General features: G+C 48.3%; 1 protein-coding gene across 17 annotated transcripts in view; it reads right to left on the bottom strand.

The window, feature by feature from the left end:
• Positions 1-25,278, bottom strand: part of LOC103235352 (zinc finger and SCAN domain-containing protein 5A) — an 86,415-nt gene extending 61,137 nt beyond the window's left edge. For 4 of the 17 annotated variants that reach the window (XM_073015880.1, XM_073015890.1, XM_073015881.1 and 1 more), the window contains exons 1-2: positions 24,996-25,278; positions 23,664-23,765 (exon numbers count right to left, since the gene is read on the bottom strand). The gene's annotated coding sequence lies outside the window, so the exon portion shown is untranslated. The other 13 variants (XM_073015878.1, XM_073015888.1, XM_073015879.1 and 10 more) reach the window with 5 other exon arrangements.
• Positions 25,279-26,207: the final 929 nt, after the last annotated feature.

Genomic DNA, 26,207 nt, shown 5'->3' with positions numbered 1-26,207 from the left:
CAAATGGGTCCATGGTGTCTGCTGTTTTTAGGATGAAGGCTGAGGCCCTTCAGTTGACCCACAGGGTTCAGCGTCACTGAGCTCCAGATACTCTCCAGCCACGTCTCGTGCCATGATCACCTACCATCACGCCCCTGAGGTGGGCTCCTTCAAGCCCCCTGCCGCTGCAGGCTCCATCCCGCCCAGGAAGACGCCCACATTGTTCCCTCTGTCTGCGACGCTTTCCTCCCTCCTCTTCCACATTTCTTCACCCAGCTAACCCCTGCTCATCTTCCAGATCTCAGACACAACATCACTTCCCTCAAGACGCCTCCCCTGGTGTCCCCGCAAGGTCAGCAACCATCGCCCCCTTAGAGGTTCCCACGGAACCCAGCAGGTCTACCCAGAACACTCGTCCCACCCAAACCCCACTTTTGGTGCCTTTGCTCCTGCTTCTCTCTGACGAGTCTGCGAGCTCCCTGAGCATCTGGGTCTGGCCTGCCTTGCTTTCCACTGCACCCTCCATACCTTGCGTGATGCCCAGCACACAGGAGATGCCTCATAAACATTTGTTAGAAGGCGTGACTGAGTGCTTGAGTCTGTGTCTTCACCTGTAAAATGAGTAAGCTGGGTTACCCCATCTCCAGTAGCATTTCCACCTCTGCCCTCCTCTGACTGGTCAGGGATGCTCAGTCTGGTTGCTAGTGTCTGGACCCGTGTCTTAATGCTGATTTCTCTCTGCTCTGCCCCTCCATTGCAACCTGGGCTGCCTACATTCTCGCCTCCAGACAGGACAGAAGGAGAAAGTAAGTACTGTGACAGTTTTTGTCTCTGAAATTAGATTCTCATAACCCCCGCTGGGCCTTCAAACTCCTTTAAGAAAATGCGGGGTGGCTGGGAGCCGTGGCTCACGCCTGTAATCCCAGCACTTTGGGAGGCTGAGGCGGGCGGATCACGAGGTCAGGAGATCGAGACGATCCTGGCTAACATGGTGAAACCCCGTCTCTACGAAAAATACAAAAAATTAGTCTGGCGAGGTGGTGGGCGCCTGTAGTCCCAGCTACTGGGGAGGCTGAGGCAGGAGAATGGCATGAACCCGGGAGGCGGAGCTTGCAGTGAGCCGATATCGCGCCACTGCACTCCAGCCTGGGCGACAGAGCGAGACTCTGTCTCAAAAAAAAAAAAAAAAGAAAAGAAAAAGAAAATGCCGGGGAAGGGTAGGTCCAGGCCCCAGTGTTTAGCCATTGGCCTGGCATTAGGAGCATCATCAGAACAGATTCTGCCAAAGAATCTAAGCTATATTGTGCCGGTAAATGTCTAACAACTACCTCTGCAAGGGGAGAGTGGGAAAGGGGGCCCTGGTTTGTAGCGACGGCCACTTCCCACCGTGTAAATACTCTGACCATGCCTGACTTCAGGAGGCTAAGGGTCTGACGGCTGCATTGTACAATTCCTAAATTTTAGTAATTGTCTCTTGTAAGCTAGCTTCCCTGCTCTATTAAATATAAATAGGTAAACAGTTTAAAATCGTTTTACAATTTTGAATGGAGGAATACCTGAATGTCCTGTACTGCTGATTCTATTCTCTTGCTCACTCTTCTCCATCCTGACTCCCTGAATGCTGGTTCTGCTACTTCCTCCAGTGAAAAGTAAGTTATTTTTCCTTTCCTATGGGTCACTTGGAAGTTTTCAGATGCTGGGAAGAAGAGACAACAAGGAAAAGAAGGGAATCTTTGGATAGTTCTTCTCAAGGCAGAACACAAGTTGAGAGGGCCCCTCCATCTGCGCCCCCCTCTCTGAAGGGGTTTCAGGGTGGGCTGCAAGCCCCAGATGGCGTGGAGAGCCGCGAGGATGTCCGGGGTGCGGTGGGTCTGGGCCACACGCAGGACTGAGTATGTGAGCCCTTGGCATATCACGTCCCCAAGCTCACAGGACCACTGCCCCAGAAGACAAGAAAGCATTGAGTTGTACGTATTTGTTGGGAGGGCCACTGAGAAGAGAACCGAAGAGGGGCACCTTGCTCCTTCCTCAGGCTCTCTCCCTCCTGACCCTCGGGGGGAAATAAGAGAGAACCCTGGAGGCTCAAAGGGATGCTCTAGTTTCTTCCTAATCTCTGGAAGACGAATCCCCATGGAAACGGAATACCTGGGGCTTCTGTCCACCTGGATTAATGCATCTCTAAAGGAGTAAAGTCTCAAAGAAGCATCTCGAGTCACCCATCCTGGGCCCCAGCCTGTCCCACTGAATCTGGAAGACACTTTATTTCTCTTTTTCAGGAAGGTCTGTTCTGAGAACCACAGGGTGGCAGGAGCTAGGAAGGAGGCATCATTAACTCCTTTCTTTTCCTCTCCTCTCGGTGCCTCCACTGCTGCCCAACAATACCCACTGGATCTTCTGCTCCTGGCATCTCATCTCAACAGTACTGAAACGTAAGAGTCTTGTTTCACATTTGACCCCTTCTGTTTTGCTCCTGTTCTCATCTCTGCCAAGGGAGGGCCACTCTTAGCCATGGATCATCTCTCAGCTTTTGACCATCGTTCTTTTTTTTTTTTAAACTCAAGGACTGGGAAAAAATAGCTATATTACCATCACCTTCAAACAGATGAGGTGTCTCATGGCAACCAATCCCTCCTCAAATCAGGCATTCATGTAATGCCATAATGATGATGGTGACAACAGTGATGAAAATTTACAAAGAGCTTTCTAGGTGCCAGGTGTGAGGCACCAGAGCAGCACCTTTCAATGTGTTCTGTGTAGTTATTCCCCGCAACTTCTTCACAAGGCAAGTATTACGCATCTGCACCTGACTGAGGGACAAACGTTAGGTAACTAGGTCAAGGCTGGGCAGCCCAGCAGTGATGGCGGGTTATGGATCCTGGGCTGCGTGACTCAGCAGCTTAACCACGGTGCTGTGCTGCCTCCCACTGCTGTGTGGCTCAGACTCAGTTTCCCCAAGAACATCTCTGACCATTTCACCACGCTGTTCCCTGAAAAAGGCACTGTTTGCCGCATGTGGGTAACACACATTTTTAAAAGTCTTGAAGTGGTAGTAAAACACACAAAACGTGGAATGTACCATTGTAATCTGTTTTCATTTTTTTAGAGACAGGATCTCGCCCTGTTGTCCAGGCTGGAGTGCAGTGGTGTAGACCTCCTGGGCTCCAGCGATCCTTCTTCTGTAGCCTACTGAGGAGCTGGGACTACAGGTGTGCGTCACCACGCCTAGCTAATTATTTCTGTTTTGTTTTTGTTTGTTTTTACTTTGTTTTACTTTTTTCTTTTTTCACTTGTTTGTTTTGCTTTGTTGCCCAGGCTGGTCTTCCACTCCTGGACTCAAGCAATCCTCCTACCTCAGCCTCCCAAAGCATTGGGATTATAGGCATGAGCCACTGCACCCACCTTAACCACTTTGAAGTGTGCGATTTGGTGGCACTTGGTGCACTCACAATGGTGTGCAACCATCGCCACTGACTCCTGAACTTTATCATCACTGCCCCACCATTAAACAGTCACTCCCCATTCTCCCTCTGACCACCATTTTACTTTCTGTCCCTGCACGTTTGAGGATTCTAGGTACCTCACTGAAGTGGACTCATACATGGTGTGGTCCTTGGTGTCTGGTTTCATCACTCAGCACAGTGTCCTCAAGGTTCAGCCACATGGTGGCCTGTGACAGTGCTTCATTCCCTTTCAAGGCTGAGTAATACTCCATTGCATGGACAGACTGCATTTTTTAATCCAGTCATCCACTGATAGACTTTTGGGTTGATTCTACCTTTTTGCTGAGGACGTGCTCTTTTGGTCCACATTCAAAGCCATCTGAACCCCAGTTCTGAGACACCATCCTGTCCATGGCCCGCACCCACCTCCAAACCCCACTTCTACGCAGCTTGAGCCTCAGTGAAACCCAAGACATCCTGATATGAAAAAACAAACTGAAAAACGGTATCCTGCAGCTCACGAGCACGTTCTGGGTACCAGGCATGGCTGTAAGTGCTTGGCTCACGATAGTCCCCAAGTCATCGTCCTTGTTTTATAACTGAGAACACTGTGGTAAGAGAGGGGGAGTCGCTTGCTCATGGTCACACAGCCAGTCAGGCGCAGAGAATAACATAAGCCCAGTCTGGATCCCCAAACGGTGCTATTAAACAATGCAAACGCGAAAGTGTTGAAAACGGCTCAGACTAATGAGGTCCCTGCCTCATCCCTACACTGGAAGTATTATCATTATAATTGTATGGTGTATATATTGTAAGGAAGATAAAATTATGCTAAGAAAGGAAAAGAGGAACTGGCAGAGAGTGTGAACTGTGGGCGTCGGTCCTGACGGCACCACCTTCTAGTTCTGTGGGCTTCGGACCCTCACCCGAGAGGCTCAGCCCTCTGGTCTGTACAATGCACATAATACTTCCAGCCTCATACGGTTGTGAGGAGTAAACAGGATCATGCACTTGGCAGGATGATTCCCAACTGGGGAGATTTTGCCCCTCAGGGGACACCTGGCAATGCCTGGAGATATTTTTGGTTGTCAGGACTCAGGGAGGTGGTGGGGAGGCTAATGGTATCTAATGGGGGGAGTCTCGAGATGTTGCTAAACATTCTACAATGCACAGGACACCCCACCCCCACAACAAACAAACTACCCAGCCCCAAATGTTACTCGTCTGGAGGTTGAGAAACGCCCGCTGAATAGAATGTCTGGCATGGGATAAGAGCTCAGCAAGGGGCTGTGAGGACCACCTCATTTACGTTGGTTCCGAACACTCCCATGTCTGCAGGAGGCCCCTCTGCCCTGCTCCTTTTGCCCCTTTTCCTGGGGCCTTCTCCAGCCTCCGTCCTCATGCTGCACTGACAGCACCTCGCAAACTGAAGGCAGACCCAGCCCTGCTCCAGGAACAAGCAAAACCCAAACCCAGCAAGAAAATCCCAAACACCTGCCTAAGGGCCCACCTGGTGCCAAGCTCTGTGCTGGGCGATTCACGTGGGTTCTTTCTCTCAGACCCTCACGTTAACCCAGGATGCAAGTGGTTCAGTGGAGACAGCCTGAGTTTTAAGGCAAATAGGCCTGGGTGGGAACTCTCCTCCCATCACCTATAATGTAGGTGTAACTTACCCAAACTCTCTTAGATTCTGTCTTCCTACCTGATTGATGGAGATAAAATTTTTTGCTTGTTTGAGGATTCAATGATATAAAGCAGGGATCAATCGGCATTTTTTTTTTCCTTTTTTCTGTAAAGCACCAAATAGTAAATATCTTAGGCTCTGAGGGCCAGGTGGTCTCTGCCGCCACTCACTTACTCAATGCTGCCTTTGTGGTCTGAAAGCAGCCACAGACAACACACAGTGAATGGGCATGGCTGTGTTCCAATAAAACTTTATTTACAAAAGCAGTAGACAGCACATTGTGAATGGGCATGGCTCTGTTCCAATAAAACTTTATCTACAAAAGCAGGTGTCAGGATATCCACCCACCAATGACTGGGTAAATAAAATGTGTCTATTCATACAGTGGAATGTTATTCAGCCACAAAGGAAGTGCTGAAACAGGATACAACATAAATGAGCCTTGAAAACACAGTGCTCAGTGAAAGAAACTAGACACAAAGTACACAGGGTATGACTCTATCCCTACGAAATGTCCACAGCAGGCAAGTCCACAGACAGGGAAAGCAGTTTAGCGGTTGCCTAGGGCCACAGGAGAGCGGGGGATGAGCCCAGAGAGATGAAGAGTGACTGCTCAGGGGCACTGGGTTTGGAGGCAGTGGCCAATGGGTACACGGTTTCTTTTTTGGGTGATGAAAATGTTCTAAAATTGATTGTGGTGATGGATGCACAGCTTTGTGAATGGACTAAGAAATACTGTCTTGTACACTTGATGGGTGAATTGTAAGTTATGTAAATTATATGAATATACCAGTCAAGTTGTTATTTTAAAAAAAGTTCAGAAAACAACAACGGGTGGTGGGATGGAATGTGCCACCCCCGGATAAGTATGTAGGTGCCTACATTAGAGCGACACAAAATATATGGAAAAAAGGCCCGGCGCGGTGGCTCACGCCTGTAATCCCAGCGCTTTGGGAGGCCGAGGCAGGCGGATCGCCTGAGGTCAGGAGTTCTAGACCAGCCTGGCCAACATGGTGAAACCTCCATCTCTACTAAAAATATAAAAATTAGCTGGGTGTGGTTGCGGGCACCTGTGGTCCCAGCTACTTAGGAGGCTGAGGCAGGAGAATTGCCTGAACCCCGGAGACAGAGGTTGCAGTGAGCTGAGATTGTGCCACTGCACTCCAGCCTGGGTGACAGAGTGAGACTCCGTCTGAAAAACAAAAACAGAAACAAAAACAAAAACAAGCGGAAGAGCTGGGAATGGCGGGGCGGCTTCCTTCCCAGCCTCACCTTGCTGCTGTGCAAATCCTGCAAGTCACCGCACGCCCCTCCAACCCACGCCATGCCGCCTCTGACTGTCCGCCCTGTTCACTGCTCCGTGTCCTGACTGACTGCTCAGCACGACCCACCCAGGGCTCTGCTCTCCTGCGTTCCCATCGCTCTGTCTTCTGATGTTGTGATCTTTCCCTACATGTGGCCTCCTCTTCCATGGCTCCTTGGAACTCCACACTCTGGGCCTGTCTGCTCCCCTGACCTGTCTTGCCTTCTGGACCCCATCTCCTTCTGGATGGACATCAGAGATCCTAGGTAACACCTCACTCCATGCTTGCCCGGGACTCTGTGGGAAGCCGGTTTGGGAAGAATTCTTTTCAGGGCTGGGCAGGGTGGTGGAAAAGCTGAAAGATAGATCTGATGAGCTCATAGCCTCACATCAATTCACAGTCTAAGGGAGGTGGGGAGATGGACAAGTAACAGGCAGTGAAATTACAACAGGAATCCGTGTGGCACGGGAGGGAGGTGGCAGTGGAGACAGTGTGAAGGGTACCATGCGGGCAATCCAGCAGGGCTTCTCGGAGGAGGAGTGGCTTGGGGGCGAGCCTCCTGCACTTGCTGGTCTGGAAGTGTTTATCACGCTGTCCCTTTTGACTCACGTTGTATGCCCCTATCTTTCTTAGGCTTGCTGAGCCTCCAAGTACTGCATGGTAAGTCTGGTGACTGTGCTATTTTATGTTCACTCCTGTGCACAGAAATACAGAGGTACCGGCTTTTTCTATGGTGGCGGCGGGGGGAGGGGGGACTTAAATATCATCAGACCTTACACTCTTCATCCCCATCATCATCTGCATCATAAATGTTTAATCTGTTTTTATTTGTCCAACAGATATTAACCGATGTTAGCTCTCCTGTACAAAATCTTATTCTAGGTGTTAGAGATGCAGCAGACGATAAAACAGAAGTCTGTGACCAAGTGGAACGTGTATTCCAATCAGAGGAGAAAAACAAAGAGCAGTAGTTACAGGTCTGCTGGATGCTATTGTGTCCTATGGAGACAACAGAGTAATAGAGATGGAAACACAGTGCGGGAAAGTTAAGTTTCTTGGCCAGGCGTGGTAGCTCATGCCTGTAATCCCAGCACTTTGGGAGGCCGAGGCGGGTGGAGCACCTGAGGTCAGAAGTTTGAGACCAGCCTGGCCAACATGGTGAAACTCCGTCTCTACTAAAATACAAACAATTATTTTGAAACAAATTTTGTAAAAATAGAAAAAATTAGCTGGGCATGGTGGTGTGCACCTGTAATCCCAGCTACTCGGGAGATTGAGGCAGGAGAATCGCTTGAACCTGGGAAGCAGATGTTGCAGTGAGCCGAGATCGTGCCATTGCACTCCGGCCTGGGAGACAAGACCAAAATTCTGTCTCAGAAAAAAAAAAAAAAGTTTTTAAAGGGCGATCAGGGAACATGACATTTGAGCGAAGGCTTGAAGAAGGGCAAGTGAGCCAGAGATAACTGGAGAAAAGGCATTCCAGGAAGAGAGAACAGTATATGCAAAGGCCCTGAGGCAGGAGAGTCCCTCGGATCCACGGACACAAGGAGACTAACTTTATTCTCTTCTCTCCTCATTTGAGGCACCTGGAAGCGCTATTTAGAGTTTGGTCTCCATCCACTTCATAATTCACCTGATGGTTTCTTTTCTTTTCCTTTCTTTTCTTCTCCTCTTTCTCTTCCTCCCTCCCTCCCTTTCTTCCTTTCCTCTTCCTCCTTCTTTTTCTCCTCCTCCTCTTCATTTTTAGAAGAAACAAGTGACTGCAAGGATGAAGGTAAGTGCATGGGGTCGTACGGTTCCTCATCTATAGGACAGTGTGACCCTTCTGTCTGGGCTGTGATATGTGATAGAGCCTTAGAAGATTTCAGGTAATCAAGGCCAGGGGCTTTGGTACCTGAGAGGCTGCCTTCCTGAAGGGCATATGAAGTCTGCCAGCCACCTGCCCCTTTTACGCTGCCCACGGGCATCAAGGAGACTCAACACACTGAGATGTGAGTGGGAGATATTTTTATCCCAGCTGCTGCTTCTGTGGACTGTGAGTCCTCTCTTCCCCCACCTGGAAATTACCAGGTTAAGTCCTGGGTGACAGGACTGAGGGCCGGAAAACCAAGGGAAGGAAAACCAGAAAATAGTGGCAAGCCACTAAATGATCCAGATGGTGGAGATGAGCGCTTTAAAGTAGGTAGAGCCGGGCGTGGTGGCAGCACCTGTGGTCCCAGCTACCTGGGAGGCTGAGGCGGGAGGATTATTTGAGCTGGGGAGGTGGAGACTGCAGTCAGCCGTGATTGTGCCACTGCATCCAGCCTGGGTAACTGAGCAAGTCTCAAAAAAAAAAAAAAAAAAAAAAAAAAAAAAACATGCCAGAACAACACTAATCCTCTAGCATTACTGATAAGAAAAAATAGAGGAGAAACAAACTGCCAATATTTGGAAGGAAGAAGAGAGCATCACAGCAGATCTTGCAGGTAACAAAATAACAATAAGGTGACCATTGGAGACACTTTATGCCAATAAAATTGGAAGTTTAGATAAAATGGACAAAATCCCAAAAAAACACAAACACAAATTACCAAAAACAAATGAAATGATATAAAAAATCTGGGCTGGGCGCCGTGGCTCACGCCTGTAATCCTGGCACTTTGGGAGGCTGAGGCAGGCGGATCACGAGGTCAGGAGATCGAGACCATCCTGCCCAACATGGTGAAACCCTGTCTGGTGAAATCCTGTCTCTACTAAAAATACAAAAAAATTAGCCAGGCCTGGTGGCGGGCGCCTGTAGTCCCAGTTACTCGGGAGGCTGAGGCAGGAGAATCACTTGAACCTGGACGGCGGAGGTTGCAGGGAGCTGAGATCCGGCCACTGCACTCCAGACTGGCAACAGAGCAAGACTCCATCTCAAAAAAAAAAAAAAAAAAAAATCTGAATAATCCTCTGTCTATTAAAGAAATGCCATCTGTAATTAAATATCCTCACCATACACACAAAAGTCTTCCAGGATCAAGATAGCTTTAAGAGCAAACTAAAAGGAAGAAATCACACTGATTTTACAGGAAATCTTCCAGAAAATTAAAAACAGTCATTTCCCAACTCGTTTTTAGGACAGAATAACCTTGATAAAAGATCTGACAAATATGAAAAAGGAAAATTTCAAGCCAGTCTTTCCCATAAATATAGATGCAAAATCCTAGACTAAATATTAGCAAGTCCAATTTGGCAATATATTTTAAAGAATCATGACCAAATTCACTTCATTCCAACAACGCAACAATGGTTTCATAGGTAAAAACCAGTATATGGCATTCCCATTCCCAACTTATTAACATAAAGGAAAACAAGCACGTTATCATTTCAGTAGATACAGAAAAAGAAAATGGTAAGATTTTACAGCTTACATGGTGTGTTTTGAGACAGGGTCTAGCTTTGTGGCCCAGGCTGGAGTGCAGTGGTATGATCACGGCTCACTACAACCCTAAACTCCTGGGCTCAAGTGATCCTCCCCTCTACAGTCTCTTGAGTAGCTGGGACCACAGGCACGCGACACCACACCCCGCTTATTTATTAAATTTTTTGTAGAGTTGGGGTCTCCCTATGTTGCCCAGGGTGTTCTCAAATTCCTGGGCCCAAGTGAGCCTCCTGCCTCAGATTCCCAAAGTGCTGGAATTACAGACGTAAGCCACCATACCCGGCCTTATTCATGATTAAAAAAAAAAAATCTCAGCTAGCTAGGAGTAGAAGGGAACATCTTAAACTAATAAGGAATAGCCTCCAAAAACTTATAAGGAACAACCTGTTTAAGGTAAAATACAGTTGTCCTTCAGTATCCTCAGGGGTTGGGTCCAGGACCTCCCCGCAGATAGCAAAATTCCTTGATGCTCAAGTCTGTGATATAAAATAGCAGAGCGCTTGCATTTAACCTATGCTCAGCCTCCTGCACACTTTAGATCATCTCTAGATTACTTGTAATACAATGTAAATGCTCCTTACATAATTATTATACTGTTACATTTTTGTATTGTTTTCATTGTTGTATTGCTTCTTTTTTTTTTTTGAGGAGTCTTGCTCTGTTGCCCAGGCTGGAGTGCAGTGGCACGATCTCGGCTCACTGCAAGCTCCGCCTCCCGGGTTCCCGCCATTCTCCTGCCTCAGTCTCCTGAGTAGCTGGGACTACAGGCGCCGCCACCACACCCGGCTAATTTTTTGCATTTTTAGTAGAGATGGGGCTTCACCATGTTAGCCAGGATGACCTTGATCTCCTGACCTTGTGATCTGCCCACCTCGGCCTCCCAAAGTGCTGGGATTACAGGCATGAGCCACCGCGCCCGGCCTGCTGTATTGCTATTTTTATTGGGATTTTAAAAAGTATTTTTGACCAGTTGTTGGCTGGGTCCTCAGATGTGGAGTCCAGCGACACAGAGGGCTGAGGGTGTAGAACACGTTCCCTCTGAGATCACAGATGAGACATTCTTGCTATCGCCACTTGCATTTCACACAGGACTGAATGTTCTATGCAGTGCAAGTCCTAGCCAGGCAAGAGAAAGGAAATAATAGACCAAAGGATTGCGAAGAAAGAAAGATGAGACTCATTTTTGATAGATGTGATTGTGTACCTTTGATTGGGAGGGTATATCTGAGAGGCTTGGGATATGCTGGTGTTGGTGAAATATAATTAAAAACAAAATATCCTCCAAACCCAGAGATCTTCTCCACCGAGGTAGAAGAGAAAGAAAATAAGTTTTATTAGCGGGTAAGCATTAAACCAGAACATGATATGCGAAGAGAGTGCAAAGACAGAAAAAAAAAATCACCCTTTTATGTAGTCAAGCAGATACAACTTATTACACACCTGCTCTCAAGATACACAACAGCCAGTCCTCAAGTAAGAGGACTTGATAACTCTATTTGCTGTATATGGTTCACCCTAAATTCACTTGGTTATTGGGATAGCCATCTGTGTTTCTTCATTGGCTTAATCCAAGGGAAAAAACTGTTTATTTTTAAAATTATTATTATTATTTTTGAGATGGAGTCTCACTCTGTCGCCCAGGATGGAGTGCAGTGGTGTGATCTCGGCTCACTGCAAGCTCTGCCTCCCACGTTCACACTATTCTCCTGCCTCAGCCTCCCGAGTAGCTGGTACTACAGGCGCCCGCCACCATGCCTGGCTAATTTTTTTTGTATTTTTAGTAGAGATGGGTTTCACCGTCTTAGCCAGGATGGTCTCGATCTCCTGGCCTCGTGATCCGCCTGCCTCGGCCTCCCAAAGTGCTGGGATTACAGGCGTGAGCCATCGCACCCAGCAAAACTTTTAATATCTTTATCACAGGAGGTCGATTTGCTACTTGGAGTGAGATGCCCACCAAAGTTAGGCTCCATCCCCTCCCAACAAGAAGCTGGGGAGAACTGGGTGCTATCTTCCTCGATGTTTACATTTCCAAGAGATGGTTTCCAGGTCCTTAAAAACACCTTCCTGGGTCATAATGCCGGCCGCAGGCTTCCTTAGCTTTGAAAAAGATTAGCGTAAACGTTGAAGAGAGAGAGACTTGCGATGGCAAAAGTTTTCTAAAGTAAATGCTCTAAGCAAAGGGGACAAGGAGGAATCGCTTCCTGAATTTTCAACAGGAAGAATTAATTTTTTTCTTTCGATTTGTATTTGCCTGTACACTGGTAATTATTTTTTGATTGGAAACCTGTTTAGACAGACAGGTTTACCTGTAAAAAAAAAAAACAAAAAAAAACGCTGAGATTTTCTGAATGTAATATTTTTAAAATAAAAATACAAAGGAAAAATGTTACACAGGTGAAAGAAACACTCGTGCACCACATGAGGTTTGAAGTAAGAAAGCGACATGGTCAGATCTGGTGCTAGAAAGATCCTGCTGGCACTCATGTGGGAAACGGATGAGAAAGAGAAAGGATAGCGTCGGGGGCAGAGGCAGCCATCAAGAGCAGAGCCTGAAGCCTGGGGATGCGGGAGAGGTGGTGGTTTTGTCACTGGAAAGGGGTACCGATCAAGACCCCCAGAGAGGGTTCTCGAACCTCGTGCAAGGAAGAATTTGAGGCAAGTCCATAAAGGGAAAGCAAGTTTATTAAGAAAGTAAAGGAATAAAAGAATGGCTACTGCCTAGGCACAGCAGCAGCAAGGGCTGCTGGACCGAGTCTACTTATAGTCATTTCCTCATTATATGATAAACAAAGGGTGGATTATTTATGAGTTTTCCAAGGAAGGAGTGGAGACTTCCTGGAGCTGAGGGTGCTTCCCTTTTTTAGGCCATGTAGGGGAACTTCCTGATGTTGCCATGACATCTGTAAACCGTCACGGTGCTGGTGGACATATCTCTTAGCCTGCTAATGCATTATAATTAGTATATAATGAGCAGTGAGGACCCCCAGAGGTCACTTTAATTGCCGTCTTGGTTTCGGTGGGTTTTGGCAGCTGCTTTACCGCAACCTGTTTTTATCAGCAGGGTCTTTGTGACCTGTATCTTGTGCCAACCTCCTATTGTCATCCTGTGACCGAGAATGCCCTAACCTCCTGGGAATGCAGCCCAGTAGGGCTCAGCTTCATTTTACTCAGCCCCTATTCAAGATGGAGTCACTCTGGTTCAAACCCCTGACAGTTTGGTGAGAAATCTGGGCAAGACAGGGTCAGATTTGGTGACGTCTTGGATGTGAGGTGCGAGAGCCAAAAGGCATTCCTGACTGCCTGGGATATGGTGGTAACCAAGAAGGGGGAAGCTGGCAGTGACGGTGGGTGTGGACCAAAATGTCAATTCAGGAGGCAGGCAGAGATGTGAGTTTGGAAATCAGAATGGAGAGACAGCAGTGGCAGGAAGCTCTAGGGCAGGAAGGGAAGGCCATCAGCATCAATCATCTCCATGGTTCTCTCCAGTTAAACCCTTCTCAGGCACCACCCCATCCAGGAAACCACTGCCCAAGAGGAAGAACACGTGGAACTTCCTGAAATGCGCCTACATGGTGATAACCTACCTCTTCGTATCCTACAACAAAGGGGACTGGGTAAGAAGAAGGCAGCACAGAGGGGAGGAGGGTGAGGAGGGGAAGGAAAGAGGAGGGAAGTGGGGGCACAGAGGAAGCGAAGGCGGGAGCCTCAGAGGTGCCAAGCAGGAAGTGGTGGGAGAGCCCTTCTGTAAAACTCTCTCCTTCCCGCTCTTCCTCCCTCCCTCCATCTCTCATTATTCCTTCCTCTCTCCTTCTTCCCTCTTCTCTATTCCTCCCTTCCCTCCCCTTCCTTCTTTCTTCTCTTCCTTTTTTCTTCCCTCCCTTAATTCCTCCTTCTCTCTCCTCCCTCGCTATTCTTTCCTCCTTCTCCCTTCATCCCTCCCTTTCTCGCTTCCTTTCTTTCTTCCTCCATCTGCTTCCTCCCTTCCTTCTTCCTTCCCATCCTTCTTCCCTCTCTGCCCTTCTTTCCTTCCTCCCTCCCTCCCTTTTGTTCCTCCCCCTTTCCTCCCTCCTTTCTCCTCCCATCCTTTTCTTCCTCCCACTTCCTTCCTCCCCCCCTTCCTTTTCTTCCTCCCCCCTTCCTTTTCTTCCTCCCCCTCTTCCTTTTCTTCCTCTCCCCCTTCCTTTTCTTCCTCCTCCTCTTCCTTCCTCCCTCCCTCCCCCCTTTCCTTTCTTTCCTCCCTCCCTCATTCTCTCTCCCTCCTTCTCTTTCCTTCTTCCCTCCCTCCCACCTCTAGACTGGGATACATGCTACTCCCTTCTGCACTAACACAGTCCCAGGGGCTCCTCTGAAATACTGTCACTCATGCTGCCTCTCTCTCTGTCGCTGTCTCTCACTCTTTCTAAGGGACGTTCATAAGGACCAAGCTTGTTGCTAGTTGCTGGGGACTCAAGCTACCTTCAAGAAGGTCCTAAGTTTGTAAGGGAGGCAGGCACCCACAGAGAGAACCAGATCACTGAGTCGTAGCACTCCACGAGCAGGTGCTAGTGCGGGAGGCAGTGGCGCTTACCTTAGCCTAGGGGAAGCATGGGCTCATGGAAGGCTTTCTGCAGGAGGTGACACCTCCACTGTGGGTTAAGGACAGGACAGAATTAGCCAATTGAGGAGGGGAAGCAGGGGAAGCATTCCAGAGGGAACACCATGTGCCAGACTAAGAGAGGTGAACATAAGGCAGAGTGCAAGAAACTACAGGCCAGGCTGGGCGTGGTGGCTCACGCCTGTAATCGCAGCATGTTGGGAGGCTGAGGCAGCTGGATCACTTGAGGCCAGGAGTTCAAGACCAGCCTGTTCAACATGGTGAAACCCCATCTCTACTAAAAACACAAAAAGTAGCCGGGCGTGGTGGTGCATGCCTGTAGTCCCAGCTACTCGGGAGGCTGAGGCAAGAGAATCACTTGAACCCAGGAGGCCGAGATCGCACCAGCCTGGGTGACAGAGTGAGGCTCTAGCTCAAAAAATTAAATAGGAAAAAAAAAGGAGGACAGGTCATCCTTCAGTCATTGATTCAGTCAGTCTTCAAATATTCACGTGTGTAGAAGACCCATCCTAGGTGCTGGGGACTCAGAGAAGAACAGAATCCATAAGGTCCTTGAGTCCCTGAGGCTCCCATGATTGGGATGGCAGGAGGACTGCAGAGAAACAAGCAACCAGCTCCAAAAACCATAAAATAAATCAGGGTGATATCACAGAGCGAGCAGGGCCACGGGCAGCCTTCCCCAGGCAGGTGACGTCTGGACAGAGAGATGAGACAGTGGAAGGATCTTGCCTTCAGAGCAGTTTGGGGGTAACCATTGCGAGCAAAGCAGGCCCAGCAGACCCCCAGGCAGGGACACACTGAGTGCCTTCAAGGAACCAAAGGAACATCTATGTGACCTGAGTGGAGCAGGGGGGTCCAGGTCATGTAACGTTCTCATAGACCAGACGAGAAGGAAGCTTGTGTTCTAATCTGGTGGACAGCCATCAGCGAGATCCCTTCTGAGTTACGAAAGGAGCCTTCTTGGTGCTGCCTGCAGAGAGTGGATCGGAATCAGGGTGAGAGTGGGAGCAGACAGATGGAGAGGAGGCCCGACCAGCCAGGGCAGGAGACGTGGCAGTGCTGGTGGAGATGAGAACCATGCCGTAGTTCTACAGGAACTGCTTATGTGCTGGGTGTGAGGAATAAGGAAAATGGAGAGAACAGGGACATGAGCCTGAGACAGAGACTTGAGTTATGCTAGTGGTTCTGAAACGGGGGTGACGTTGCCACCCAGGGGACACTCAGCAGTGTCTGGACCACAGGATTGGTTATGACAGCTGGAGGAGGGAGCTCCACTGGCATCTAGTGGGCAGAGGCCAGGATGGCCACTCAACATGCCGCACGGCCCAGGACAGCGCACCACGACAGAAATAACCCGGGTCAAAACATCAGGAACCTGAGAGTGAGAAACCCCAGCTTAGGGGATTGTGCTGCTTACGGGGATGAGGAGGACTGGCTGGAAGATGGGGAAGAAGGTGGGAGTGGTGAGAGGCGGGCTGAATAGTGAAGCAAGACCACAGGATGTCACAACCAGAGGGAAAGAGCAGACGGGGAGGACAGGAAAGAAGGGAGAGGGGGTGGGGAGAAAGCGAGGGAAGGAAAGAATTCACTCGCCTCACCCCAGCTGTTTCTTTCTCTGTTCCCGGTTCACTTGTTCCTCCCAAGTGTTACTGCCACTACTGTAACTCGGAACTGGACATCAGGTAGGCTACGGTCGGGAATGGGCTTTTCCCACCGCTGGGGTGGGGCTGGGGGAGGTTCATCCCAGCTGCCTGGCATGTGAGGTAAGGAACACAGGTGGATTTGGAAGCTGCAATCATAGACACCCAGAATTGCATGAGAAGTCCCAAGTTCATCACCCTTAATTGCAAGCCACTGCCTGACACGGGCAAGGAAACACATTGTAAACGACAGGGACATGCCGGGCAGGAGGAACTCCCTTTATACATTCACTTGATCATTTTTTTCACAGGTCTTAGGACTTGTGGCCCCACACACAACACACAATTAACCGTTAGTGACTTCCAGTACACTCACAATATTGTGCAGCCATCACCACTAATCTGTTTCCAGAATCTTCTCATCATCCTCAAAGGGAACTCTGTACCAATGACATCGTCTCTTCCCCCAGCTCCTGGCAACCACTGGTCTACTCTGTCTCTGAGAACTCCCCTATTCTGGTCATTTCATACCCACGGAATCATACCCTATGTGGCCCTTTGCGTCCGGCTTTATTCATTTGGCGTAGTATTTCCAAGGTTCATCATGGTATACCTTGTATCAGGACTGTATTCGTTTCTGCTGGGTGATACTCTACTGCATGGATATAGCACGCTCTGCTTATCCATCATCAGGTAAAGTGCACTGGGTTGCTCCCACCTTTTGACTGTTGTGAGTCGCGGTGCTATGAATTTTTATAAACAAGTTTTGTGAGAATATCTGTTTTAAAATCTTTCGGGGTACATGCCTAGGAGTGGAATTGCTGGGTCATATGATAATTCTGTGTTTACAACGACTCACTGATGCATCCTGGATGCAGTGGTGAACAGGGCAGACAAGATTCCTGTGCTCACAAGAAAACAATTAGATGATTACAGATGATACTTAGAGCTACGGAGGAAGAGCTCGGGATATGACGAAAAAGAGAACTAAAGAAGCTTGTCCTGGATCGCTGGGTGATGAAGGAAAGCCTCTTTGGGAAAGTGACATTGAATCAAAGGCCTGTAGAACCAGGGGTTGTCAGATACACAGAGAACTCGTGAAAGAGGCTCTAAGTGAAGGAACTGGCTTGTACAAAGGCCCTGGGGTGGAAAGTGGCCTAGATGTGCCTGGAGTCAGAAAGAATAACGGGGGCAGGAGAAGGGGGAGGGAGTGGGAAGGCACTGTGGGAGGCGTGTGGGTGACGTGCTCAGCAGACCACCTCAGATCTGGAAGATTAGAGCAAGCATTTTAGACCCCACCCTAAGAGCCATGGGAAGCCACGGAAAGGCTGTCAGTGGGAAAGAGACACGTCCCAGTGACGTCAAGTGCAGAGGCCAGTTAAGAAGCTACTCAGTTTCCATGAGATGACGGTAGCCTGGTCAAGGCTAGGGTCCAGGGTAGAGAGAGAAAGTACTAAAGACAGATGGGAGATTTCTCTTCCCTCGATAGCTACAAAGAGGCTCCTCCCTAGCCTCTCCCGCATCGCCTGCCTTTCATCCTCTCCCTGGCATCCCCAGTGCCCTTTTTACATTAAAAAATGGTAACTTGGGCCGGGCGCGGTGGCTCAAGCCTGTAATCCCAGCACTTTGGGAGGCCGAGACGGGCGGATCACGAGGTCAGGAGATCGAGACCATCCTGGCTAACACGGTGAAACCCCATCTCTACTAAAAAAAAATACAAAAAACTAGCCGGGCGAGGTGGCGGGCGCCTGTAGTCCCAGCTACTCGGGAGGCTGAGGCAGGAGAATGGCGTAAACCCGGGAGGTGGAGTTTGCAGTGAGCTGAGATCCAGCCACTGCACTCCAGTCTGGGCAATAGAGCGAGACTCCGTCTCAAAAAAAAAAAGTCAACTCAATTATGTGATGAACCCGCACCCCCTGCTGCACTCCTGCTTAAATCCACCAGTGGAAACTCATCAACTATGACGAGTGTCTTTCAAACTTTAAAAGAAAGAAAACCCAAAACACTTTCCTACTGAAATCTTACATGGAATCCCAATATATAAAAAATTCTAAGTCGCTTTTCATTACTAGAAGTACTTTTCCCAAGGTTAACTGTGTGACATTTACTTATTATGAAGTGAGGTGATGAGATTTGCAAGCACAAGGTACAGAAGGCCTTTGCTGTCTTACGTTACTCCATTACCCCGTATCTTGCAGTGTTTCCTTTTAATTGTTCATATGGAGAAAAATCTGAACGCACAGAGATAAGTCACTGCAACTAGTAACAGTTGTCTAACAGTTGGCCTTGTGAACTCTACATGCCCTTCAGGTAATAAAAAAATCTTTCCAAGGTCTGTATGTAAAACATGCAACAGGTTGGTGTGGCTCTCCAGTGAATAAAAACTTCAGTCCATGTGCTCTATTTTGGGTACACACCCATTTTAAAAAATAGTTTCATTTTTGAAATGAAAAAGCAAACCTTTGTAGAATTCCTAAAAGATGCCAAGTTTTCAGGAATCTGGCAGGAACCCTCTGCCCCATTGATCAAGTTCAGCTCCCTGGCATGGTACCCGAGGGTTCTCAGGCTCCAAGCTTCTCCTGCTTCTCTAAACTTTTCTCCACTTCTCTTTATCCCCCCCCACCCACATTCCATCCCCTGTCCGTATTAAACCATGTCTTTTTTTTTTTTTTTTTTTTTGTTAGAGGCTCACTCTGTCACCCAGGCTGGAGCACAGTGGCCCAGTTTCAGCTCACTGCAGCCTCTGCCTCCCAGGTTCAAACGATTCTCCTGCCTCAGCCTCCCTAGTAGCTGGGATTACAGGCATGCACCACCACGCCTGGCTAATTTTTGTATTTTTAGTACAGATGGGGTTTCACCATGTCGGCCAGGCTGGTCTCGAACTCCTGACCTCAGGTGATCCACCCACCTCAGCCTCCCAAAGTGCTGGGATTACAGGCGTGAGCCGCCGCACCCACCCCATATTAAACCATTTCTGATTCCCCTGAAAACACTACTTTTTTTTCCTGCTCCATTATGCCATTACACACATTGATTCCTTGATCTTTGTCGACCTAGAAAAGTCCTCCTCAGTCCTCAAGATTCACCTAAGCAATGCTTTGGTTCAGGAACCAAGAGCAATCCTTCAGATTCCACTGGGGAGGACTGCTGGAGGAAAAGAACGGTGTTGAATGGTGTCTCAGGCTCTCCTCAACCACACATTAAAGCACTGGTCAAACCACATAGTTATTTTCATATACATGTGTGCTTTCAACCCATTAGGCAAGAGGTTGGCAAACTTTCTCTGGGAAGGGCCAAATAGTTAAGTGTTGGCTTTTCAGGCCAGATGATCTGTTGCAACTACTCTGCTCTGCTGTTGGAGCTCAAAGCAATCATAGAGAATACACCGATGGCTGTGACTGTGCCCAATGACCGATGAATGGATAAACAAAACACGGTGCATTCATACAATGGATTATTATTCAGCTCTAAAAAAGGACTGAGGTCCTGGCACATGCAACATGGCTGAACCTTGAAAACACGGTGCTGAGTGAAAGAAGCAGACACACTAGACTACACAGTAGATGATACCATGTATATGAAACAGACAGATTTGGCAAATTCAAAGAGACAGAAGGCCAATTACTAGTTGCCAGAGGCTGAGGGGAAAAAAGGAGTAAGGGGAGTGGCTGCTTAACGCATTTCTTTTTTGGGTTGATGAAAATGTTCCACTCTTAGAAGTGACAATTGCACAATATTGTGAATGTATCGAAAGCCCCTAAATTGTGCACTTTCAAAATGGTTAAAATGGTGAATTTTATGTTATGCATTATGGTTACACGTTACCTCAATTACAAAAAGAAACTTGATGAAAAGGGATGCAGGCTGCAGTTGGCCCTGCCGAACACAGTTTGAGGGTCCCTGCTCACATAGACTGTGAGCCCCTCTGGGAGTAAGAAGTACTCCTGATCCATCCCTGGAACTCCAGTGTCCAGAAGCAAACCTTAAGGTTCTCTTCCTGAAGCCCTGCCTGACTCCAGTGCGCCAGGCTGGGGGTGCAGGGCAGCCAGGCCTGGGCAGTCCCCGCTCCTGTGGGGTGCGCCCTCTAGTGGCGAGGTAGGGGTGCGACACAAGCTCAGGCCTGGCACTGGGGGACAGTGAGGAACTGGAGCGGGGCGCTGCTTCCTGCTGGCTGGTTTCTAGAAGAGCCCTGCTCTGAGGAGGAGACACTTGCCCTGGTGACGGGGCCGAGCTAGGGTCCATGAGATCTGAGGGAAGCGTGTTCCAGCTGCTGGAACAGCCTGGTGGCAACAGGGACAAAGTTAGTGGAACCTAGTGAGTGCAGAGAATGGGCTAGGCTGGAGGGAGGAGGTGGGCTTGAGGCAGGTCACCAAGAGCCCTGTGGGCTGGAGGGACAGGGCACCAGGCAAGGAGTATAAGAATGCGTGATGCACAAATACATTTCTCTCTCCTTTCTTAGGGATGATCCCTGCTGTTCTTTCTAGTGAGCCTGCTCCATCTCGGCTCAGCCTTCACAAGGCCTCCATCTCCCAGGCATTCTCACCTCTGAAGAAAGCTCTCTGTCCCCTGGACTGCCTGCGTGGAGGGTAATGAACTGGGTCCTTTAAGGAATGGCACCTGGGCGCCCAGAGGCATGGCCAGAAGGGGTCTGTGGGGGCCATGCCTTGGGAGGATGCACCCAGAATGGCTGAAAGGGCATCTGCAGGGGTTTCCCCTAAAATCTCTCCTCCAGATCGTTCTCGGACTATCTCCACTACTTCCATAATAAAATGTATACTTGTTGAAATGGCTGAAAAGTTTGGGTTATTCCATTCCCCCACACTGAGAACTAACAGGTATGCTGGTGGTTTACCAAGAGTCATAAACCCTATCAGTTAACTGTGCACTTTACAGGTGAAGAAACTACAGCTCAGCGGGACTGATGGCTCTCCCAACATCACACTAAGCTACAGAGCTGAGATTTGACCCAGTTTGACTCATTCCAAAGTCCGTATTCTTTTATGTAAAGATCTGGGGCTCCCTGCTCCGTCCCGAGGAAATACAGGTGTGAGGATGTGGCTGTTCCAGGAGGAAGCCGTGTCCAGCTCTCCAGCCTGCATGTTTCCTGCCTACTCTGGAGGTGGTTCCATGTCCTGGTTGAGAGCTTGGGCTCTGGAGAAAGGTTTCTTGGGTTCGAATCCCAGCTCCACCCTTAATGAATACGCAACCTTGGGGAGGGTATTGTCTCTTAATGCCTTATTTTATCGTCAAATGGGGATAGTAACAGTAGGGTAGAAGTTTTCTTACCATCATGATCAGAACCATCATTGGTTGGTTCATCAAATAAGTTGGTTCCAATAGGAAATTAAAAATACTTTTACCATTTTGTTTTAAAATGTAAAATTGTACACTCATTTGCCAATCTTTGGATATAAGACCAGGGGGTGGTGGTGGTGGTGTTCTATAGGTCTATGGACCTACAATTTCCACTTTGTACCTTAAAAGGGCAGTGGAGACACAGGCATGCTTGCAAAGCTATTTAAGCAAAATCCTCGCTGCATTAAAAAAAAAGAAAAAATCATCCCTATAGCCATCTTGCCCATTCCAACTTGACGTATTTTTTGTTGTTGCTCTTACTAACAATCGGCCTTTATCGCATCTTTACCACTGAATTATTGTTTGGGTGGAAACAATTCTTTGCCGACGCACTCATATTTTCCTCATTTATGTTAAATGTGATTGCATTACATCATTGAAATAAAACCCATGAGAATGAAAAGGTTTCGAATAAATGCAACTCAACTAGCTCTTGGCAGTCACATAACTGAACCGATAGAGAAGAGCGAAGGCATATTAGAAAGCACTGCACTAGCCAGGGGCATTCGGTGAGCCTGAAGCATCGGTTGGTATATTTCACAGACGGATGGAAACTTCTTTTACCCCAGGGATCATTTTAAAGTGGAGTTTAAGAAACAGTCTACTGAGCTTGCCTCATAGAGGTAAACTTTAAATGAGATAATATATATTTTTAAAATTTTTAAGTTCCAGGGTACATGTGCAGGCTGTGCCGCTTTGTTACACAGGTAAACGTGTGCCACGGTGGTTTGCTGCCCCTATCAATCCATCACCTCGGTATTCAGCCCAGCAGGCCTTAGCTATTTTTCCCAGTGCTCTCCCTCCCCGCAACCCCATACCCCGACAGGCCCCAGTGCGTGCTGTTCCCCCTCTGTGTTCACATGTTCTAAATGAGACAATATTTCTAAAACACACTAACCGGCACATAGTTCTCAATTAATGTATTGTTATTATCTAGGGCGGTGTTAGCCAATAAAAATCCGTGAGCCACACTTATTTCACACTTCCTATTAGCCCAGAACCCGGTAAAATCAATTTGAATAATATGTACGATTTAATTCAATATATCCAAGATACATTTCAACATGTAATCAACACAAACAATTATTAATGAGATCAGTTATATCCTTCATTTTGTATGAAGTCTTTGAAATCCATTGTGTATTTTTCACGTATGGTGCATCGCAATTCGAATGCTAAAATTGAACTGCAATTATATTTTCTAACATTTATAGTTAAAAAGTAGATCCACATATCCAAGTTGTTCCAAACAGGGTTAAAGGTTGTCTGATAACTGAACCAAGTATCAGTGTAAAATTTTTCATTAAAATTTTTTTTAAAATTTAAAAGTCAGTTCCTGCCCATAATCCAAATCTAATTGTAAGCAAGCATCAGACAATTCCAAATGGAAGGACATTGTACAGAACACCCGGTCCATACACCTCACAACTGTCAAGGTCATCAAAAACAAGGAGAGTCAGAGACACCGCTGCAGATCAGAGGAGGGCAGGAAGACCTGGCAACTAAATGTCATGTGGTGTCCCACATGTGACCCCAGAACAGGAAAAGGACGTTAGAGAAAAAACTGGGGAAATGTGAATAAAGTCTGGCGTTAAGAGTACTGTAGCAATGTTACAGTTCTGACACATCGACGAGGCTTATGTAAGATGTCAACAGCAGGGGAAGTGGGGAAGGGGTATGTGAGAATGCTCTGGACTATATTATTGCAACTTTTCTGTAAATATAAAATTACTCCAGAATTAAAAATGTAAAACAAAAAACACTCCACTCTTCAGCTGCACTTATCTTACATGTTTGTGTCCCCATGACCTCCTCTGTTAAATGGGGATGTAGACTGTAACTATTTCATACAGTCATCGTGAGAATTAAAGATGGTGTTTCCACAGAAATCCTGCAACCATAGTTCAGGCATTGTCAGCACACCATGCTTGTTAGTGCCAGGTACTGTTACTGCTGCTGCTGTGATTATGATTGTTTATTTGTAAGTGCAGAGGTCTGGGCTCCCATCTCCAGACATTCTGACAGAGTTGATATGGCTGTGTTTGCATAACAGCTCCTAGGAAGCTCTCGTCTTTTCTTACAGCAATTCATGTGCAAACAGGGCTGATCCTTTAAAATGTAATAAAGAAACTGCTAAAAGCCACGGAAACCACCCAGTAAGTTGATGACAGACAGATGGAAGATGTATTAGTCTGTTTTCACGCTGCTGATAAAGACATATCCAAGACTGGGCAATTTACAAAAGAAAGGTTTAATGGACTTACAGTTTCACGTGGCTGGGGAGGCCTCACAATCATGGCAGAAGGTCAAAGGCACGTCTCACATGGCGGCAGACAAGAGAAGAGAGCTTGAGCAGGGAACCTCCCCTTTATAAAAAACCATCAGATCTCGTGAGACTTATTCACTATCACAAGAACAGCATGGGAAAGACCTGCCCCCATGATTCAATTACCTCCCACGGGGTCCCTCCCACATGTGGGAACTCAAGATGAGATTTGGGTGGGGACACAGGCAAACCACATCAGAAGAGAATGCCAATCCCTCCACAGACAACTTAGGCAAAAATGATATATTTTATTTTGGAGGAACCCAGTAGTAACTAATTTTTAAACTAGCTTTATAAATCCATTTATCATTAGAAGGTTTCATATGCTAACCAGATGATTATATGCCCAGGTGCTTGATGTTAGATTTTTGTAACTTCTCCTGGATACCATTAATGGCCTTTGCACATTTAATCATCCCTTCCCTTTGATGAGGGCAGTGCGCTTAAATTTTATGTAAACTGAAGTTAATGTGTCAGATCATGTCCATTCATATCAGAGTTCAATCACCTGGTGAGAGTTTCCTGGGTGACCAAGTTATGGGAAGGTATAGAAGAGTGTTGGAAAACTTCTAGGGCGGCAGTTCTCAGTAGGCTGACTTCAGCCCCCAGGGGACATTTCGCAATGTCTGGAGACATTTTTCGTTGTCACAACCAGGAGTTGGGGGCCGGAGAGGATTTTTCCTGGCATCCCGTGAGTGAGGTGAGGGAAGATCCTCAACATCCTACAACGCACAGGGCAGGCCCCGAGAACAAAGCAAAGTCTGCCCCCAGTGTCAATAACCCTGGTATTGAGAAACTCGGTAAGGTCTGAGGCCATTCAGCTGTTGAGCTCACTGCTGTCTCCTTGGCCACTAGTACTTATTCGGCTCTCACTGAATGAATGAATGCACAGCACGAACCTGTAATCAAGGACCAAGCAAACTGCGGGAGGCAGGGTTGCTACTGAGAGCAAACAGTGACCTAGTTAACCTGGCGACAGGCGTGAAAGGAAGTCTGGGTTTCCAATCAAAAATCGGGAGGGAAGGAAAAAAAGAGTGAATCAATTCTTGCGAAAAGTCTCGGCGCACTTACTAGAAAGCACGCGGCCAGGAATCATGCAGGGCGCCTGCACGCATACTATTATTTAAATAAAGCTGCCCCTCAGCACAAACAGCCCGCAAGGTCACGGAAACTCCTCCAGTCCCATCCCCGGGTTCCGTCCTCCCACGAATCTCTCCCTCCTCCCTGAGCCTCGCCCCTGGCGCATGCGCACTCCCGCTCCCCAACCCACCCCAGTCCGGCCTCCGCCAGTGACGTCACCGCAAGGGCGGAAGGGAAGCTAAAGTCGTTACCATGGTGACCGCGACACAATCAGAAACGTCTACTAGTGACGGTCAAGCCCCCTACAACCGGTCCCAAAGCCGCAAACGAGTCAGGCATCGTGGTAGGACCTGGCGAGCTGGGCCGGGGAGAGCGGGGCGCCTGGACCGGGGACTTGTCGCATTCACATTGGCTGCTAGGAGGCCTCGGCGACCACTTCCGGATCCGGGGCGAAGGTCGCAGCTCCCAGCCCTTGCTCAGTGCGCTGAACTAGAATTCCCAGAAGCCTCTGCGGCCCCCTTCCTTCTCCTTACCTCCTGCTTCCCCCACAAATAACAGTGGGTGAAATCATCTAACAAGCGTTTCCAACCCGCCGAATCATTACTGGTATAGACATTTTTATTCTAAGCTGCTTTTTACTAAAACGTGCTCCTCCTGTCGCTCTGCAGCTTTGGGACTACAACACCCAGAAGTCTCTGGGAGTTGCCGAGCCCTCTAGTTTGGGGTTGTTTTGCAGCCGGCGAGACGCCGGAAGTCTGGGAATAAGGCGGGACCAGGGAAAAAGCAGGATTCCGATTGGTGGAGAGGCCACACGGCCTTCTTTAAAGGACGGGGTAGAGTTGCACACGCGCATTGAGGCGTCTCTGCCCTCGTTCTGCGTGCGTGAAGTGTGGGGATTCCCGAGCCTCGGTCACCCGGTTGGTGTCGCATGTCGCCTGCAGGGAGGTTGGGGCTGCTCGCGCGAGGCGCTCTGGGCCTCATTTCCGAGGCCGAAAATGCTGGCTCCAAAGTGGTGCCCTGGGAGATGAGGGCGACTCCCAGTTTCCACCCTGTTTCTGAATGGGCTTCCAGTCTCCATGGTAACGGCCCCTCCCAGTTCCCCTGTGACTTCATAGCTGCCCACGGGAGGGGAGAAAGCTGATTTGAAGGGGCCGTGGGTTCTGAGCCAACCTCTCTGTCTTTGAGGCCACCTACCCTATACCACTCGTCCTTGAGAGGGTGAGCCGGTGACCTTTCACCCTCTCTGGGCCTCGGTTTCCCTTTTTGTGAAATAATGTCTGGTGCCCCTGCTGTGCTCTCTTACTATTTCAGGGCCTCAGGCAAGAGACACCCTCTGTGTCTCAGTTTCCCCGTAGGTGAAGTGAGGATGGTGCCCTGTGTCTCAGTTTCCCCATAGGTGAAG

The sequence above is a fragment of the Chlorocebus sabaeus genome, chromosome 6, assembly GCF_047675955.1.
Source record: "Chlorocebus sabaeus isolate Y175 chromosome 6, mChlSab1.0.hap1, whole genome shotgun sequence".
In the NCBI taxonomy this organism is placed as follows: Eukaryota; Metazoa; Chordata; class Mammalia; order Primates; family Cercopithecidae; genus Chlorocebus; species Chlorocebus sabaeus.
The sequence above is the reverse complement of the archived record's forward strand: the minus strand, read 5'-3'. Positions and strand labels throughout refer to the sequence as shown.